Source organism: Lolium rigidum, chromosome 5 (genome assembly GCF_022539505.1).
Source record: "Lolium rigidum isolate FL_2022 chromosome 5, APGP_CSIRO_Lrig_0.1, whole genome shotgun sequence".
In the NCBI taxonomy this organism is placed as follows: Eukaryota; Viridiplantae; Streptophyta; class Magnoliopsida; order Poales; family Poaceae; genus Lolium; species Lolium rigidum.
Window position 1 is genome coordinate 144647068 of NC_061512.1, and position 7040 is coordinate 144654107.

The following is a 7040-nucleotide window of genomic DNA, read 5'->3' on the forward strand; positions in this document are numbered from 1 at the left end:
GCCTTTCCAACTGTCCATGACCGCGGACGCGCCTATTCGAATAGGTTTACACTCTGCAGAGGTTGTACACTTGTGCCACAATTATTGCAATAATCCGTCAGGGGTAACTGACCCTGATTTATCACACTCAGTGCACGGACTACCAATCATAACCTTCCAATTACATACCCTAGTATAGGCACCTCTCCCCATGAGCTTGGCCTCCCAGTGAAGACAAACCGTCAGCCGGGGAACTGCATAGGGCTTGGGTAGGACAGTCACCTCATTTCACGTCATTTCACATTTCATTGGAGGCAGCCTCGGCATAACCCCTATGACGCTTGTTCAGAGGGAACCCATACTAAAGCACATAAATTTCCAGTTAAGCCCTACCCAGATTCAGGTATTGTGGGGGTACTTTCAAATTGGAATGGTATCGCATCCAAACCCAACCATCAGTTTTGTAAAATTCACCATGTCAATCATAAGTCATATTCACTTTCAAAATCTTTCAATAGAATGACTCATCATTCCAAGGTTTTCAAAGTCATTTGATTCATATGTTTCCCATCTAGAGTAGTCAATTTTAGTTTAGCACTAGCAACTAATCATGAGGGGTTCTATCTACATTGTAGTTCTCTAGGCTAACTTTGTTGCTCTTGTAATTCTTCATATCTAGACCAAAGTGAACAATGCACAAAATAAACTTTGATAAACCAAAGTAAAGCTTGTAAGAATAAAACTTGGGATTGGATTCTTAACACAAGGTAATATTGTAATGATGCCTTGCTCTAGTAGAGCTTTGCATTTGGGTAACTTGCAAGAGTATAGCTTGCAAAAGTATAGCTTGCCTTGGTTGTTGTAGTGATCAAAGTTCTCTTCCTCTTCTTCAAAGTAGACCTCCTCATCCTGGTGCTCCTCGGTACTAGTGTCTATAAACGAATACGAGGTATACAATCACCAAACAAATCTTAAGGCTAGACTAAGCACACAAATGGTTCACACAAGATGATCTAGCATCATCCCAATCATCCCTCAACATCATACTAGGGTTTCTTCTTTAGTGTTTGTAAAATAACTTCCTCACATTGAAAAATTCTATTAGGGTTTCCATTTAGTTCTTTGGAGAAATAATTTCCTCTCATTGAATCTTCTTAAGCTTTAATTTCCTCAAATAATAAGTGCGGGATCATGTTGACTGATAACCCACAAGTATAGGGGATCGCAGCAGTCTTCGCGGGTAGTAAAACCTAATTTATTGATTTGACACAAGGGGAGACAAAGAATACTTGAAAGCCTTAACAGCGGAGTTGTCAATTCAGCTGCACACTGAAACGAGACTTACTCGCAGGAGTTTATCGGTAGTAACAGTTTTATAGCGATGAGTGTAGTGAAATAACAGACAGCAGAGTAACGAGACAGCAGTGGTGATTATAGTAAATAGCAGGATTAAAATACTGTAGGCACGGGGACGGATAACGGGCGTTGCATGAATGAGAGAAACTCATGTAACAATCAAGCAGGGCATTTGCAGATAATAATAAAACGGTGTCCAAGTACAAAGCAATCAATAGGCATGTGTTCCAATTATAGTCGTACATGCTCGCAATGAGAAACTTGCACAACATCTTTTGTCCTACCAGCCGGTGGCAGCCGGGCCTCAAGGGAATCTACTGGATATTAAGGTACTCCTTTTAATAGAGTACCGGAGCAAAGCATTAACACTCCGTGAACACATGTGATCCTCACATCACTACCATCCCCTCCGGTTGTCCCGATTTCGTCACTTCGGGGCCATTGGTTCCGGACATCGACATGTGTATACAACTTGCGAGTAAGACCATAAACAATGAATATCATGATGAAACAATAACATGTTCAGATCTGAGATCATGGCACTCGGGCCCTAGTGACAAGCATTAAGCATAACAAGTTGCAACAATATCATCAAAGTACCAATTACGGACACTAGGCACTATGCCCTAACAATCTTACACTATTACATGACCAATCTCATCCAATCCCTACCGTCCCCTTCAGCCTACAGCGGGGGAATTACTCACACATGGATGGGGGAAACATGGCTGGTCGATGGAGAGGCGTCGGCGGTGATGGTGGCGATGATCTCCTCCAATTCCCCGTCCCGGCGGAGTGCCAGAACGGAGACTTCTGACTCCCGAGACGGAGTTTCGCGATGTGGCGGCGTTCTGGAGGGTTTCTGGCAACTTCGACTTCTCCCCGTCGTTTTTAGGTCGAGGGCGATAAGTAGTCCGAAGGAGGGCGTCAGAGGCCGGCCGAGGGGGCCACACGCTAGGGCCGCGCGCCCCCTCCCGGGCCGCGCCGCCCTAGGGTGTGGGGCCATCGGGCCTCCACCCGACTTGCCCTTCCGGCTCCGTGAGTCTTCTCGGAAAAATAGGACCTTTCGTATAAATTCCGAGGATTTTCCTGAAAGTTGGATTTATGCACAAAAACGAGACACTGTAACAGTTCTGCTGAAAACAGCGTTAGTCCGTGTTAGTTGCATCCAAAATACACAAATTAGAGGCAAAACAACAACAAAAGTGTTCGGGAAAGTAGATATGTTTTGGACGTATCATTGACCAAGGTCAACACTTCACCTTTATCATTTGAGAAAAATGATTTAAATGAGGTACTATACCTCATGCAATTTAATTCCTACTTTGATTTAATATCCTCAAGTAAGCAATGATGAGACCCTGCAACTAAGGTCATCACCTTACTTCACATTACTTGGGAAGATGATTTAAATGAGATGCTACACCTCATAGATTTGAAATTCAAAAATTGAAATGATTTAAATGAGCTAGAAATGACTAAATAGCCATTATTTGAATTTAGCTCATGATCATATGAAACAACCATATCATATTTTTACATAAACAATTAGAGTATTTGAAATGTGAGTTATGATAATTTGAATCACCTCAAAATTCATTATGGTTGATTTTTAATAATTATTTGAAGTTTGAAAACCTACTGCATTGTTATTTTTATCACATAAATTCTACAAAGAATCTAGGGTTGAGACCAGTGGGGGTTGATAGATATTTTCATAAGCTTTCGAAATATATAACATTCATTAATTTTGGCTCAGTGGATTTGATCTTATTGAATTTTGAACATAGCATCGGTAAGGAATTGGAACTAAATCGAATTATTCAAATTTGAATCGTTGGGCCTGCGCGGGAAAAGAAATTGGGCCAAAGGGAGAAAATGAACTGGGCCAGCCCAGCTACGCGTCTCGCGCGAGTGGGCTGCCTGACAACGGGACCTACGTGTCAGCGACACTTAACGCACCGAATCGGTACGTGAAACGGTGGCCACACGATTAGAACCAGATCCGACGGACGAGCGGTGTCATCGTCTCCGGCAAGAAGAGGTTACTGGCGCGGCGAGGCTAGAGGGTGGGCGAGCTCACCGGCCCTCCGGCGATGGTCGGCAAGGTGCAGGAGGAGGTTGTCGAGGACGGCGGAGCGTCTGGTACCGGTGGTGTCTCCAGGGCGGCTGCTAGCCCCAGCGGCTTCTGCGGCGGCTCCACGGGGCTCCGGCGTGTAATTGGTGGGCTGCGGTGGACAATGTGGAGTGGAGAGGAGTGGAGGAGAGTCAGAGAGGAGAGGGGAGCGAGCTGGTGTGCTTAGAGGCTGAAGGGTTGGCTTCCTTTTATAGGTGCGAGGAGGTGCCGAGGGGGAGCGGGGCAGGTCATGGTGGCGACGGCGTTTGGAGCGGCGAAGGGGAAAGAGAGGGGGCGCATGCGGTTGCAGGTATCATGGCGACGCTAGCGTGCTTGCTAGCGCAGCGAAAGGGGGACGGGACAGTTCAGGTAGCTTCCATGTCTGCCACGGGTACAACGGAGATCCTTTGAAGGGGACGACGGCGACAGGGCCTCCGCGTGCAGGTGATCATGTCCAGGCTCTAGCTGGTGGTGAGGTGAGTGCGCGTGCGTAAGGAGAAGGCGGGGGGAGGACGGATGCGATGGGGCGAAGCGGCGCTCTGTCGTGTCCAGAGTTGTGCCCGTGCGCGTCTGGCATGGCCTGGGCGCGTCTGGGCGCGTACGGGCATGTCGCGTGCTGGGCGTTTGCGTGCTCGTCTTTGATCAAGGAAGGTACCAGCGTGCTTGAGGGAGTGTGGGCGAGCTGAGAGACATGGTGGAGGGGACCAGAGAAGGTTGGAGAGGAGGAGTGGCATGGTGCATTGGCATGGTTAAAAAGTGACCATGTCTCCACTTTAATCAGTGCTGCAGGGCATGGTTTGATGCAGAGGAGGTACCAGGACCACTATGATCACATTTTAGCACTGGTTTAGTCCAAAATCCGATGGGTAATAGGGTGTATGATCTTTACAGATTATTGCACACAAGGTGCTCGACCCAATGGCCGCAAGAGCTTTATTTTGGAATTTTGAAATGAATTTTTGTGGATTTGATTCATATATTATTTGGCACACAATGGTGGTGGTGGTGTGCAAAATTGAGTGGTTTTGTGAAAATCCAAAGAGTGTAGGATCTAGAATCTGATTTGAGGTTGCTACTTTGCTTGATGAGATTAAGAAATAGAAAAGGAATTAGTCAAGGTGGTCAACATCAAAAGTGTTAACCTTGATGAGGTCTTGGATGAGGTGAAAAGAGTTGAGAGGTTTTAGTTTAGAAATATCTTAATACCAAGGCTCAAAGTGGGTAAGGTGTTAAAATTGGCACAAGTGACCATTATCACATGTCACTTGAATTTGAATTTTTCTTTGATTTGATTTGAGTTTCTTTGGTTCAAAAGTGTTTGTTATTGGTTTATTTATGTTTCCCAACCATTGGCACAATTCAATATGGCCTTGGGTGAAGATTTGCAAAAATGGTCATAGCCTCATATGAGGTGATGTTCCAATTTTCTTTTCTTTTCATTTGTTTCTCTTTGCTTCACTTAGGCATGGTTTAGTGTTTATTTAGTGTTAGATTGAGTTTAGCAAAGGTTTCAAACCATTTGGGTAAGGTATGAGGGCATATGTCAAGATTTGCCATTATGGCTATATGTCACATATGCCTCTATGTATATTTTTATTTTCTTTTTGTTTCACATTGGATTTAGTTGGTAAGTGATAGGTTGGGTTTGTTGAGGTTTTTCAAATCATCCAACAAGGTAGAACATGGCCTAGTTCATTATTTGCAATAATAGCCATAGGCTTACATAGGCCTTTTCTTTTTAATTTAATTTCTTTTTATTTTGTTTTATCTTGGAGGATGAAAAGAAGAGTGAGGTTTAGGGTTTAGAAACATGTTCCAAAACATCAAGCAACTATGATGGCAAGGATCACACCAACATGCTTGAATACTATGCATATTACTTAGATTAATAAAAGTTTTTGTTGGTTCCAAATTTTGGAAATAGGGAAATTCATTTTCTCTTCTTTGTTCGAAAATTTGGTATGTTACACCTCCCCCTTCACTCGACGCCGATGGACAACATTGTCGCTGCGCAGGTCGCCATCGCCATCGCCAACCTCAACCCCAATGGCGAAGATGGGGTTGATACGTCTCAAACGTATCTATAATTTCTTATGTTCCATGCTAGTTTTATGACAATACTCACATGTTTTACATACACTTTATATCATTTTGATGCATTTTCCGGCACTAACCTATTAACAAGATGCCGAAGCGCCAGTTCCTGTTTTCTGCTGTTTTTGGTTTTAGAAATCTTACACAGGAAATATTCTCGGAATTGGACGAAACAAAAGCCCACGGTCTTATTTTGCACGGAGCTTTCAAGAACACCGAAGAAGATACGGAGAGGGACCAAGGCGTCCCCACACCACAGGGCGGCGCGACCAGGAGGGGGGGTGCGCCGGCCTGTGGGGTGGGCCCCTCTGCCGCCTCCCGACTCTGCCCTTTCGCCTATTTATTCACTCCGTCGCAAAAAGCCTAGTACCGAGAGACACGATACGGAAAAGTTCCAGAGACGCCGTCGCCGCCAATCCCATCTCGGGGGATTCAGGAGATCACCTCCGGCACCCTGCCGGAGAGGGGAATCATCACCGGAGGACTCTACATCATCATGCCCGCCTCCGGATTGATGCGTGAGTAGTTCATCCTTGGACTATGGGTCCATGGCAGTAGCTAGATGGTTGTCTTCTCCTCTTGTGCTATCATGTTTAGATCTTGTGAGCTGCCTATCATGATCAAGATCGTCTATTTGTAATGCTACATGTTGTGTTTGTTGGGATCCGATGAATATGCAATACTATGTCAAGTTGATTATTGATCTATCATATATGTGTTGTTTATGATCTTGCATGCTCTCCGTTGCTAGTAGAGGCTCTGGCCAAGTTGATACTTGTGACTCCAAGAGGGAGTATTTATGCTCGATAGTGGGTTCATGCCTCCATTGAAGCTGGGATAGTGACAGAAAGTTCTAAGGTTGTGGATGTGCTTGTTGCCACTAGGGATAAAACATCAATGCTTTGTCTAAGGATATTTGTGTTGATTACATTACGCACCATACTTAATGCAATTGTCTGTTGTTTGCAACTTAATACTGGAAGGAGTGCGGATGCTAACCCGAAGGTGGACTTTGGCATAGATGCATGCTGGATAGCGGTCTATGTACTTTGTCATAATGCCCTAAGTAAATCTTATAGTAGTCATCATGATATGTATGTGCATTGTTATGCCCTCTCTATTTGTTAATTGCCCAACTGTAATTTGTTCACCCAACATGCTATTTCTTATTGGAGAGACACCACTAGTGAACTGTGGACCCCGGTCCATTCTTTTGCATCTGAAATACAATCAACTGCAATCTCTGTTCTCTGTTGTTCTTCACAAGCAAACATCATTCTCCACACCATACGTTTAATCCTTTGTTTACAGCAAGCTGGTGAGATTGACAACCTCACTGTTAAGTTGGGGCAAAGTATTTTGGTTGTGTTGTGCAGGTTCCACATTGGCGCCGAAGTCCCTGGTGTTGCGCTGCACTACACTCCTTCACCAACAACCTTCACGTGGCCTTCATCTCCTACTGGTTCGACAACCTTGGTTTCTTACTGAGGGAAAC